Consider the following 5,700-nt stretch of genomic DNA (forward strand, 5'->3'; position numbering starts at 1 on the left):
GCCCCGGGCCTGTGCAGAGAAACACACGGAGTAGAGGTGGTGGGAGAGATAGCAGCGCGCTGTATACTTACCTCGGACTTGTGAGCGTCAGCCTGGGATGTTTCCAGCGCGGCTCTCCGCGCTCTCAGCTGGGTCTGCTTTGCCACCAGGTCCCGGATCTGCTTCTCCACGGCCTCCAGCTCGAGCTGCACCGAATGCATCTCGAACGTGTCCTCACCTGCACTCAAAGGTAGACACACATCCGCCATTAAAGCAAGTAACAGTGAGTAAAACAATGGAAATGTGTGTGAATAGAGTATTAGTGTAAGCGAGATTAGCGGCAACCACGCTGGCGATGCTAGCGGGCTATATGCTAATAGCGGACTCGGAAGTCAAAAATAGAACTAGTGCTAACAAAGCGCTCTGATTGTTTTTGTTGTAGAATACGATAGGGGATATATTCACACGTTATAAAACTGAAAAAGGATGGAAGGAAGGAAGTAAGCATGTTTGGACACAGGGTCTGTGATATTCTGGACTCTAGATATGGCTTGGGTTTCTCCTTCAGTGAAAAGCTTGTTCACACCAAGACAAATATTCGGTGTGAAATATATTTAAATTTGAATGAATGGTTGTTAATGCATCTGTTCAGATCAACACAAACATTTGCATTGCATCAATACAATGGATTTTTTGGTTTACGTAAGTGTAATGACTTTCCCCTTTAACTCGCTTTGCTTGGCGTTACCACTAGAGGGAGTAATAAACGTATAGGATATAAGTGAGACGAAGTAGAGTAAGAGTAATAATCCACGTTTGCTCACGAGCTAACAGGTACGACTCAGGAGAATGATTTGAGCTTTCAGCTTTTAGTATCCCTTCGGCAAGCAGAGCGAGCGAGGTTGGTTGGTTGGTTTGTTTGTTTGTTTTTCTCCTGTATTTCCTTGGTACAATATTGTTGATTAATTTGAATGTTAAATATGTTTAGTTAAAATAGTTTATTTTTCTTTTTTTGTTTGTTTCTTTATTTGTTTTCTTTGTAGTTTTACGGTGCCACGGTGAAGTGATCTGGTTGTAATGATGCTATGAAGTCAATCAATGGTTGTGATGCATGGAGAGAATATGCAACAAAGAATTGAGATAACGAATACTTCAGCAGTGAAGTTTATTGCATCTGAGTAAAATAAATCAAAAGGCACCCGTCAGAAACTCTCTGCCTCTTTTTGTTCGACGCTGAAGGGCTGCTACAGTAAAACTCGCTGCTAAAGATGACGACTTCATCGCGTGGCTGTTGTTTCCTCGCATGAGTGGGACTTGATGCTGCAGCGAATGCTTTCATCGTGCCACCTTGTTTGCATCGCGTCAGTAAGAGACCGATTCCATGATAGGACTGCAACATTATACAGTCAACAGCTTGGAATACTCCTCATTTGTGAACGACTGAAAGGTGACCGCAAAGCAAAATTGTTGGTACAGACTCGGAGGCAAAAAAAAAAAAAGGACTCCATGGTTATAGCTTTTGCATTAAGTCGAAACTTTTATAATTAAAGTGATTTTGTAGTTTTGTAAGTGAATTTTGTAAGCAATTTTACATCAAATTTTATGAATGAAGGGTGACCATTGATTAATGAAGGTGAAGTTATTAACTTGAGTACTCATTTATAAGGCATTGATTGCCATAGTTTAATGCTGGGTTTACTTATGGTATATGTAACATAAACATTCCAAAGTGTTGAGTGAACTTATAAGTGTGAAGGAACTTATAAGTGTGTTGCATATATGATTTGACGTATTCCCTTTGCTAAATATTTAAGTGTCTAGATTATAAGTTTTGGTGTAAATTTGATTTAAGTTGTAGACTGACAAAATGGAAGACGCAGTCGAGCAAACGGTAGTGCAAGCAAGTCAAAAATCAGTTACTGATCAGGATTTAGACACTAATATAATGCAAAAAGAAGGATCACAATCAAGTTCACGAAAAAGAAATCGCACAGAGAAAGGCCAAGAGATGCATGAACAGGAGGCAAAGAAACATGAGAAAGCCTTTAATAAAGCTTACGACTCCTGGAAGCAGATAGCTAAGGAAGTTATGTCTAAATTAAAAGCTTTGTGCACATGTGAAGAGCTTGAACAAATTTGAAAGGACATTCAAACTAGACAAGTTGTAGTCACTCAGCATTATGCTCCCTTACTGCACAATAATACTGCAACTTCAGAGGTTGTTAAAAGAATAGATGTTTGTTTCACACTGACTGCAGAAATTTGTGATTTGGTGAGCAAAAGAATAGAAACTGTTGATGAGATTCAGAAGAAAGAAGTTGTGAAAGAGAGAGTAAAGCATATATTAAATAAAAACGAGTATGAATCTATATTTGGTTGTACCAATACAGAGACTATCATCTCAGAATCATCACCGATTTCGGGGAGTTTATTAACGACATCAAAGACCTCTTCCAAAGCTTCCAGTAAGCGAGCTGATGCAGAAGCAGAACTCGCAGCCAAAGTTGAGCAAGTGAAGGCTATGCAAGAAATTCACACTCCGCAAGCCCGACTACTTAACATAGAGAATGATTGGAAACTGAACGAAGCAAGAATGCTAGCTGAGATGAAACGGAAAGAAACTGAGATGCGCTCAAAACTAGAGGAAGAAAGGACAAATCTGCAGATGCTACAAGCAGATAAAGACCCTCCATACTTGTGCAAGTATGGAGGGTTACGCCTTCATAAGTTCAATTCAAATGAGAAAGAAGTTCTACAGTGTGTGGATTCTTCAGAGTGGGCAATAACAACCAAACCGCTTAACCTTAGTCCTGAAGTAACAGGGTATCCAGTGGTCTACGAAAGATGACACATTCAGTTTTGACATCAAGCTGAAAGATCAGCCTTCAACACGTAGAGGTATTTTGCCAATCGTTGCTTCTTTGTACAACCCTATTGGGTTTGTTGCTCCTTTCCTTTTGAAAGGAAAGTGTATTTTACAGGAGCTGTGTTGTAGAAATATTGGATGGGATGATCCTCTCCCTGATGAATTATTTCTGCAGTGGGAGAAGTGGAAAAGTAGTTTTCATGGTCTGAAAGATTTCAGCATCCCAAGATGCTATCATCTGCCATTTTTTGACACCATTGTCTGGACAGAACTGCACCAATTCTCAGATGCAAGCAACCTAGGGTATGGTGCATGTTCCTATCTCAGGTTCAAGAATGACAAAGACGAAGTACATTGTAGTCTTGTAATGGCTAAGGCTCGAGTCGCACCCACAAAGATCAAAAGTATTCCAAGACTGGAATTGTCTGCTGCTGAAGTTTCTGCCAGGATGAGTGTTATGTTAAAGGCTGAACTGGAAATGAAGATTGATCAAGAGTACTTTTGGACTGACTCGCAGGTTGTACTAGCATATGTTAACAATGAAGCAAGAAGGTTTCACGTGTTTGTTGCAAATCGCGTCCAGTTAATCAGGGAAATTACAAACACAAGCCACTGGTGTTATGTTAACACATCTGAAAATCGTGCTGATAATGTTTCCAGAGATCTTCTTGTCTCAGACATATCTTCAACAAACTGTATAGCAGGACCTACATTTTTGTGGGAACGAGAAGTGTGTCCAACTCCTAATGCCTCAAATGATCTACTTGTGGGAGATCCTGAAGTTAAGCTAGTACAAACATTTGTGACTAAGGGTGACGTTAGTTCTGACTTTCTTGTGCGGTTTAGTCGCTTCTCCTCAGAGCAAATGGATTTTGGGTTATCGGCGGCAGCAAGTCGGTAGCTAAATTGATTTACCGATGTGTACAATGTAGGAAGCTCAGACGGCCTGTGGAGGAGCAACAAATGGCGGAACTTCCTAAAGAACGAATTGAAGTCTCTGCCCCTTTCTGCTATACTGGCATGGATTGCTTTGGCCCATTCATTATAAAGAGGGGTCGAAAGGAGTATAAAAGGTATGGCCTTCTTTTCACTTGCCTTTCTTCTCGAGATATCCATATCGAAATGCTGGACAATTTGTCAACAGACATGTTTATTAATGCTCTGAGATGTTTCATAAGCCTCTGTGGAGCTGTTCGTCAACTTTATTGTGGCACAAATTTTGTAGGAGCTAGAAACAAACTTGAAAGCGAAAACATTTAATGATCTTACAGAATGTGATGTCAAGACACTGGAGGCATTTCTTACAGAAAGTCAATGTGAGTTTGTCTTTAACGCTGCTTCAGCTAGTCACTCTGGTGGTGTCTGGGAACGCAAAAACAGGACTGTGCGAAATGTTCTGAATTCCACACTTTCTCTGTGCTCAGGCAGGCTTGATGACTCCTCTCTTAGGACATTGTTTTATGAAGCGATGGCTATCGTTAACAGTCGACCATTAACTGTAGATGGAATAAATGACCCCAAGTCACTGGAACCTTTAACACCAAACCATCTTATCTTAATGAAGTCTAAGATCGCTCTTCCTCCTCCTGGGAAATTTCTGAAGGAAGACATGCTACAAAAAGGTGGCGCAGAGTCCAGTACTTAATTGAACAGTTCTGGAGTTGTTGGAAAAGAGAATATCTCATGAATATATCTACACGACAGAAGTGGCATGTACCTCTACGTAATCTTAAAGTTAATGACATAGTCATCATTAAAGATGACATGCTGCCAAGGAATCAGCGGCAGTTAGGTAGAGTTGTTGAGGTCATTCAAGGGAGTGATGGCTTAGTCCTACGAGTTAAAGTTCAAACAGGAGAACGAAAACTAAAGACGAAGTTAGGGCATCACTCTAAACCTTCAATCATTGAGCGACCAATTCAAAAATTAGTGGTTCTACTTGAAAGTGAGTGATTCATGTATATAGTTTCTGCATCAGACAATTAGGTAATACCAGGTTAAAATTATTATTATTTTGTTTTGTGTTGAACAGGGGCCATAGAAGTTTGAAATCATGTATATTTTTTTTGGGGGGGGGGGGGGGGTTATCATAACATGATTTGGTGGGAGTGTAATGACCTTCCCCTTTAACTTGCTTTGCTTGGCGTTACTACTAGAGGGAGTAATAAACGTATAGGATATAAGTGAGACGAAGTAGAGTAAGAGTAATATACCACGTTTGCTCATGAGCTAACAGGTACAACTCGGGAGAATGATTCGAGCTTTCAGCTTTTAGTATCTCTTCGGCAAGCAGAGTGAGGTTGGTTGGTTTGTTTGTTTGGTTGTTTTTCTCCTGTATTTCCTTGGTACAATATTGTTGATTAATTTGAATGTTAAAAAACTTTTTTTCCCCACTGCATTACAAAAACAATTGGCCAACCGATAAGATTGCGCTGTTACTTACATAAAATATGACTTGGTGGCTCTCACATTTTGAGTATACAAGTATTTTGCTACATACATTATATTTTATACATTATAGAGACAGTACATTATATCTATCCTTGTCCATCCATTGATCTTAGCAAAGTTCTGTTATAGCACATTTTTCTTCAACAATACTCATGGTTTGAGCTATAATTTGTCATTATCACACAAAAAATATTTTTTATTAACATAGAATTAGGGGCTCTTACCTACTCTTAATGAGAATGGTGACATTTAGCAAGCACCACTAACTAGATTAAACTGTGCTGTAGTTATTATTCATGACATCCTTTCATTCCTTCCAGGAAAATATAAAGATTTTACTTTGCATAAATAAATAAATAAATAGAGTAAGTCTGCAAATATATTGTAAATTTTTTTTTTTAAAG

The 5,700-nt window shown here is 39.3% G+C and overlaps 1 long non-coding RNA gene across 1 annotated transcript; it reads left to right on the top strand.

The window, feature by feature from the left end:
* The first annotated feature begins 692 nt into the window (after positions 1-692).
* Positions 693-1,553, top strand: LOC107556330 (uncharacterized). Its single transcript, XR_001605265.1, has 2 exons — positions 693-880; positions 1,023-1,553. It is a non-coding gene; the product is annotated as an uncharacterized lncRNA (long non-coding RNA).
* Positions 1,554-5,700: the final 4,147 nt, after the last annotated feature.

This window comes from Sinocyclocheilus grahami, unplaced genomic scaffold (assembly GCF_001515645.1).
Source record: "Sinocyclocheilus grahami isolate Dianchi unplaced genomic scaffold, SAMN03320097.WGS_v1.1 scaffold565.1, whole genome shotgun sequence".
NCBI lineage: Eukaryota > Metazoa > Chordata > Actinopteri > Cypriniformes > Cyprinidae > Sinocyclocheilus > Sinocyclocheilus grahami.